This window comes from Bombus huntii, unplaced genomic scaffold, assembly GCF_024542735.1.
Source record: "Bombus huntii isolate Logan2020A unplaced genomic scaffold, iyBomHunt1.1 ctg00000059.1, whole genome shotgun sequence".
NCBI classification, from domain to species: domain Eukaryota; kingdom Metazoa; phylum Arthropoda; class Insecta; order Hymenoptera; family Apidae; genus Bombus; species Bombus huntii.
Window position 1 is genome coordinate 762,337 of NW_026099320.1, and position 8,687 is coordinate 771,023.

An 8,687-nucleotide genomic window follows, 5' to 3' on the forward strand; every position below is an offset into this window, starting at 1 on the left:
AATTTATTTAATTTATTCTGTATGTGAAGGAGTTATAGGTCTATCATTATTAGTTAGAATAAATTATGAATTTGGTCATCAAAAAATTAATATTATAAATTTAATTTAAAAATGAATGAGGTTACAATTGTAATTGTTATTATTATCTTATTTAAGTTTATAAATTTTTATATTTTAAGAAATTTAATATTTTTATTGAGATTAAATATTTCAATAAATATAAATTGATTAAAATGAGTTAATTTAGTTGGAGGTTTAGGAAATAATTATTATTCTAATTATTTAATTTTATTTAATATTAATTTTTATAATTAAAATTAATATTTATAATAATAAATAATTATATAATAAATTTAATATATTTAAGAGAAGATTATATTATAATTAGAGTTATATTAATTAATTTATAAATAATATTAATTTTAAGAAAATTTATTCTTAATTTATTTTTTTATCATTTAAATATTAATTTAATTTATATTTATAAATATTTTGTATTTAAAATAATTTTATTAGGATTAATATTTTCAATATTAATATTAAATATTAATTTTTTTAAAAAAAGTAAGATATTTATTAAAAGATTTTTTATAATAGAATTTTTTTATAAGTTTATAATAAATCAATTAATAAATAAAATAATTTATTATGAATTTTATTTTGAGAAAGGTTTATTAGAAAAATTTATAGGAAAAATTATAAGATATATTTGTGATATATTAGAAATAAATTTTATATTTAAAATTTCTTTATTATTATTATTATATTTATATTTATTAATATTAATGATATTAATTTAATTTAAATTATATTCATATATTAAATAAAAAGAAAAAAAATTTGTTTATTTATAGTATATAAGTAGCTTATATTAGAGCATTAGATTGAAAATATTAGGGAAATTTTTTTAAATTTTTAAATAATATTTATTATATATATATATATATATATATATATATATATATATATATATATATATATATATATATATTAAAATATTTAATTAGAATAATCTAAAATATTCAATTTAAATAATTACATGATCATTCTATTAATAAAGAAAAAATTAATATTAAAAATAAAAAAATTATTAAAATAAATAAATATAAAAAATTTAATGTTTTGATATATGAAATTAAAGGAATTAGTAAAATAATTTCTACATCAAAAATTAAAAATGTTAATGAAATTAAATAAAATGGTAATGAAAATGGAATATTTATTTTTGTGATTGGATTAAATCCACATTCATAAGGTAAGTTTTTTTCTATGTTAAATTTTTTATATATTGATAAAAATTTATTTAATAAAAAAATAATTATTAAAATTATAAAAATTAATAAATAATAAATTATATTAATTAAATATATTAATTTAATATTAAATTTTTTAATTGGAAATTAAATGTAATTTAATTATACTATATATTTAAAATTTAATTTAATTTATAATGATATAATAAAATATGTAAATGAATAATCAAATTACATCAACAAAATGTCAATATCAAATAGCAAATTCAAAATTAATATGATGAATTGTTGAAAAATGATTTTTTATTATTCGAATTAAAGAATATAATAAAAATAATGTTCCAATTAAGACATGAATACCATGAGAACCAGTGGATAAAAAAAAAAAAAATAGATCCAAAAATTCTATCATTAATACAGAAGAATGAATTATAATATTCAAAAATTTGTATAAAATTAAAATAAAATCCTAAAAAAATTGTTGATATTAATATTGATATTCTTGATTTAAATTTGTTATTTAATATATTATAATGTCTTAATGTTACTGAAAATCCTGATATAATTAAAATAATTGAGTTTAATAAAGGGATTTCAAATGGATTAAAAAATTTAATTATTTTAGGTGGTCATATTAAATTAATTTCAATTGAAGGAGAAATTGAATTATGGAAGAATGTTCAAAAAGATGAAATAAAAAAAAAATAGTTCAGAAATAATAAATATAATTATTCTAAATTTTATTATTGATAAAATATAAAAAGAATGTATTCCTTGAAATGTTCTTTCTCGAATAATATCTCGGAATCATATTATTGTTGATAAAATTAAAATTAATAAATTTAAGATTATAATTAATAAATTATTTAAAGAAATTCATAAAATTGTTCTTAATAATATATTTATAGTATTAAAAGAGACAATAATTGGTCATGGTCTAATAGTAACAATATGAAAAGGAAAGTTTTTTTTCATTAATTTGATTCAGAAAAATATAATGTTAATAAAATTGAGAATACATAAGCTTGAATTAAAGCTATTGAAATTTCTAGAATTAATAATATATTTTGAATTATTAAAGTTAATGGTGATAAAATAATGAAGTTTATTATAAAATTTCTTAGTAAAATAAGAATAAGATGTCCTGAAATTAAATTTGCTGAAAGACGAATTGATAATGTTCAAGGGCGAATAAAAAGTCTAATAAGTTCAATAATTACTATAAAATTTATTAAAAATTTTGGAGAATTTAATGGTACTAAATGTCTTAAAGTTTTTATAGGAAAATTAATAATTGAGTAAATTAAAAATCTTAATCATAAAGATAATGCTATTGATAGATTAAATATTAAATGTCTTGTTGATGTAAAGATATAAGGAATTAATCTAAATAAATTTAATATTATAATATGAATTATAATTCTTAAGAATCAAAAAATATTTATTGAATATTTATTAGTTATCATTATTTTAAATTCATTAAATAAATATTCAATAAATAATTTAAAAATTATTAAAATTCGTGAAGGAATTAATCAATATGAATTTGGAAATAAAATAATTGGTAAAATTATAAAAATTCAATTTAATTGAATATAATTATTAATTGAAGGATCAAACATTTCAAATAAATTGTTTATCATAATCATTTTCATTTTTTAATTAAATTATTTTTATTATTATTATTATTTATATTATAAATATTTTTTATGATAATATATAATAAAAATGAATTTCTTAAAATTATAATAGTAAATAAACATATTAAACATATTATAAAGATAACTAATCAATTAATAGGTATTATTTGTGGTATTCATTAGAAGTAAATTTTAATTACTATAATTGATTTAAAAGATCAATTCTTTATTTCAGACATCTAATGATAGAAAAATAATAATAAAATATTAATTTTAGAATGATAATCTAAAGTTATTTAAATTAACTAATTTTTCAAATTTTATTTTTAATTCAATTTATAAATAATTCATAAGAAGTTCTTTCTAATATAATAGGTATAAATCTATGATTTATTCCACAAATTTCAGAGCATTGTCCAAAATAAATTCCTGGACGGATACAAAATAAATTTAATTGATTAATTCGACCAGGAATAGCATCTACTTTAATTCCTAATGATGGAATAGTTCATGAATGAATAACATCTAATGAAGAAATAATTATTCGTATAGAAATTTTAAATGGAATAATTAATCGATTATCAGTTTCTAATAATCGAAATTGATTTATTAGTTCATAATTTAATATATATGAATCAAATTCATAATTATTAAATTCTGGATATTCATAAGATCAATATCATTGATGGCCAATAGCTTTAATAGAAAAATGAGGATTTACAATTTCATCGATATAATATAAAATTTTTAAAGATGGAAAACAAATAATTATTAAAATAATTATAGGAGATAAAGTTCAAATAATTTCAATTGTATGATTTTTTAAAAGAGTTAGATTTAAATAATTATTATATATAAAATCTATAATAAAAAATGTTGTTAAAGAAATAATAATAATTATTATTATTATAGTTAAATTATGAAAGGAAATTAAATTATCAGAATAAAAAGAATTTGAATCTTGAAATGTAAATATATTTCATGTAGAAATTTTTAATAATTAAAATTTATTTGAATTTGAAATTCATTATATAATTTTATTAAATTAATTTATTAATAAAAGATAAAAATCTTTATAATTGAATTTTAAATTCAAAGCACTAATCTGCCATATTAATAATTATATATATATATATATATATATATATATATATATATATATATATATATATATATATATATATATATTATTTATTAATAAATTTTTAAATTTTAATTATTAAAAATATTTTTAATTTTATTATTTATAATTAAAGGAATTTCAATTAGTGAATGATCTAAGGGAGGATAATTGTTTAATCATTCTAAAGAAGATTGATGAAATTTAAATATAACTAATCGTTTTGAAATTAATCTTTCAAAAATAATAAAAATGAAAAATAATATTCTATTTATCGAAATTATTGCTCCAATTGATGAAATTAAATTTCAACAATAATAAGAATCAGGATAATCTGAATATCGTCGTGGTATAGATATTAAGCCTAAAAAATGTTGAGGGAAAAAAGTTATATTTACACCAATAAATATTATAATAAATTGAATTTTTAATCATTTTTGATTTAATATTAGACCTGTAATTATTGGGTATCAATGAATAAATCTAGTAATAATAACAAAAACTGCTCCTATTGATAGTACATAATGAAAATGTCCTATTACATAATAAGTATCATGTAAAATAATATCAATTGATGAATTAGATAATATTACTCCTGTTAATCCTCCAATTGTAAATATTAAAATAAAACCAATAGATCAAATGATTGTAATATTAAAATTTATTTTTGAACCATGATAAGTTGCTAATCATCTAAATACTTTAATTCCTGTAGGAACAGCAATAATTATTGTTGCTGATGTAAAATAAGCTCGAGTATCAACATCTAATCCAACGGTAAATATATGATGAGCTCATACAATAAATCCTAGGAATCCAATTCCTAATATAGCATAAATTATTCGCATTCCAGGATGACTAAGTTCTATTCGAATTAATAATCTTATTGAAGATCCAATTATTCCTGATCATATTGCAAAAATAAAATATATTATTCCAATGTTTTTATGATTAGTTGATATTAATCATTTTTTTTATTAAGATTTATAAATATAAAATTTATATAATTAATTTTGAAGATTAATAGTTTATTTAACATGAAATCTTAAATATTAATTTAATATAAATTAATTAATTAAATGTTTAATTATAATTATAATAATTTTAATTTAATTAAATTAAATAAAATTTTAAAAATTAATTTAAAAATTTTTAAATAATAAAGTATTATGTCTGAAAAAGAAATAAACTGTAAATTTATTTAGAAAAATTAAAAATTTTTTAATACTATTTTAAAATTTATTTTATAATATTTAATATAGTTTAAGAAAAATATTAAATTGCAAATTTAAAGATTAAATTAATAATATTTGTATTAAATTAAATAAAATAAATATAAAAGAAAAAATAAAATTGTAATTAGAATGTAGATTTTTATATGAAAAATTTCAAAATGTATAATTATTTTACTAAATTTAAATTTTAATAAAATATATTTTAGTAAAATGAAATAATTTCATATTATAATTATTCTTGTTAATAATAACAAAATTATTAAATTGTTTCTTAAATTTAAATTTAAATTATAAATAAATTCTCATTTGAATATAAATGAAAAAAATAATGGTAAAGAGGAATATATAAATAATAAAATATGAATATATTGAAAAATTTCTAAAATTTAAATTATTTACATTATAAAAATTAAAAAAATATATTAAAGTTGAAAATATACATAAATAAATTAGAATTAATAATATGAATAAGTTTTTATGAGTATGAAGAATAAAATAAAAAAATAATGAATTAAAAATTGATGAACATCCAAATAATTTTTTTATAGAGAAGTTGTATATTTGTATATAAAGCAATGAATGTATTATTAATAAATAAAGTAAGAATTAGATATGGTGTAATGAAAGTTATTGAAGAAAAAAAATAAATTGGAATAAATTTTATAAATGTTGAAATAATTAAAATTTGATTTCATGAAGATATATTATAAATATAAATTATTCAAAAACAAAACGGAAATAAACCAATTTTTAAAAATATAGATAAATTTATTAGAAAATTAATTATATAATTTTTAAAAATAAAAATTTGTGTATAATTTAAAGAAATAATAATAATAATTAATAATCTTGGAATTGATGATATTATAAAATATATGATTCTAACAATTTTATTATTTGATTTAATATTAATTATTCTAATTAAAATAATTGTTGAAAATTCTATTGATAATCATTTAATGTAAATTCTTGATGAATTTAATATAATAAAAAATAAAATAATTACTGATAAATAAGAGAATATATAAGAGAATATATATATTTTATTATAAAAAATAATTTTTTTTTTTTTTTTTTTTTTTTTTTTTTGAAAAAATTAAATATTGTATATAAAAATAAAATTTATATAGAAAAATTTCTATTAGTTTTTAACTTATTATATAAATAGTAATAGTATAATTTAATTATATACATAAATATTTTATCAAAATATATCTTTTATCAGACATATTACTTATATTTTTATATTTTATATAAAACTTTTTGAATTTATCGATAGGGTATGAACCTATAAGCTTAATTTAGCTTATTATATAGTTTATAAATTTAATTTTTAAAATATAATTAAATTTATTAAATTGTAATTTAATAATAATTTTAGAATTATATAGTTAATTTATAGGAATAAAAATTATTCAATTATTTATAAAAAGTTAGATATATTTTAAAAATTACTATTAAATGCAATTTAATTATTATATTTTTTTATTAGCTAATACCCAAATTGTTAATAATTAATTGATATATATATATATATATATATATATAATAAGTAACAGCGGTCAGTTTGTGAAAAGTGCTCGTTAACAAATCTTAAATTACAACGAAACGAAATTGTTCAACACCTTAAAATTGAAAATTACCGAACTAAGTAGGAAAAAGGCCACAATGTTTGTAGAACCTCGATAAGTGTTCGCCGAGACAGTTTCGACATCTGGACTACGTCGGACAGTTTACGACGGATATCCGTCACATAAAAGGGGTAGAAAATAACGTAGCCGATACTCTATCTCGCATCGAAGCGATCGGAAAACCAATAGATCACCATACGCTAGCTGCAGCGCAAGAAAAGGATAGCGAGCTACGCAAAATTATCAATGCTGGCTCGAGCGCGTTGCAGCTGAGAAAAGTACGATTTCCCGATCACAACGTCGAGTTATACTGCGATATTAAAACCGAGACCGTGCGACCGTACGTACCGGAACCGTTACGCCGCACCGTATTCCAAGCGCTACATGGACTTTCCCACCCGGGGATGCGAGCTACGCGAAAATTGGTAGCGACGCGCTTCGTCTGGCCGTCGGTAAATAAAGATTGCCGAACGTGGACACGACAATGCATACCGTGTCAGCGCAACAAAGTCACCAGACACGTATCCTCGCCCGTCGGAACGTTCGGAACGCTAGCGGTTGCTCGGCGTCAAACATTTGCGTACAACGGCCTACCATCCAGCGTCTAACGGGATGGTAGAACGCCTACACAGACAATTAAAGGCGGCGATCAAATGCCACGACACGAGCAACTGGGTCGGAATTCTCCCGATCGTCTTATTAGGTATAAGAACCGCGATAAAGGAGGACCTAAACGCAACGGCGGCCGAAATGATTTACGGCACCGGCATACGTCTGCCGGCGGAATTCTTTTTGCCAACTAGTCAACGGGCCAACTTGGAATACGCGAACCGGCTGAGAGAACGCATGGAGAGGGTCAGACCACACCCGATTACTCGCCACGGCGAAAAGAAAATTTTCGTCTTCAAGGAATTAGAGACGTCGCCATACGTATTCGTGCGCCACGACGCGATTGGAGGACCATTACTACAGCCACCGTACGATGCACCGTATAAAGTCATACAGAGAGGTGATAAGACATATACGGTAAAAATAAATAATCGCGACGTAACGGTTTCCATAGATCGCTTGAAGCCTGCGTTTGTCATTCCCGAAGACCTCGAACAAAGGTCCGCCGAGACTCGCAACGTGCTAATTCCGGTAGACCAAACGAATGTCCGCGACGAAAGCAGGGCGAACGCCAATAACCAAACGACAAACGGAGAAAATACCCGGAATAGATACGTTACGCGGTCTGGGCGAAGAGTCCGATTTCCCGATCGGTTTCAGGCAGGTTTCGGATAAGTGTTAAGAACCGGCCAACGCGCACGCTACTTCGTAATATCCATATATTCTTTTATTTACGTAGCGTTATCACTGGTAAGGGGGTACTGTGGCGACAAGGACTATGGAACTTTCCAACGGCTCCGCGATACAAAGCGCTACGCTACGCCGTCGAAACGCGACACGACGCACTCAATCTGTCATCGATATCTTCACGCTCCTTCAGCCGAATTTCTCTTCAGCCGAAGGGCATACAGGCGCCAGCCACGAGGGCACTTATAACGAACGCACGTCAGTGGGGATGATGATATCGATGGGCAATGGAAAAAGAATCAGTTCGGTCGAAAAAATAAGCACATTCGACCACGAGCCGTGAGACGCGAAAGACGAAAAGAAACGGGTACGCTTTTATCGAGAAATCAACCGAACGACGCTATTGTTTATCGACGTTAAGAATCAGCCGATGTTATTTGCATTATTGGTTAAATATCACCTAGTGTACTTCAGTACCTATTACACCATTCCACCTCATATTCAAGAGATAA

At 21.2% G+C, this 8,687-nt stretch overlaps 2 pseudogenes; both read right to left on the minus strand.

The window, feature by feature from the left end:
• Nucleotides 1–1,437: 1,437 nt before the first annotated feature.
• On the minus strand, nt 1,438–3,165 carry LOC126875861 (ATP synthase subunit a-like; annotated as a pseudogene).
• Nucleotides 3,166–3,202: 37 nt separating this feature from the next.
• LOC126875878 (cytochrome c oxidase subunit 2-like) lies at nt 3,203–3,881 on the minus strand (annotated as a pseudogene).
• Between the last annotated feature and the right edge of the window lie 4,806 nt (nt 3,882–8,687).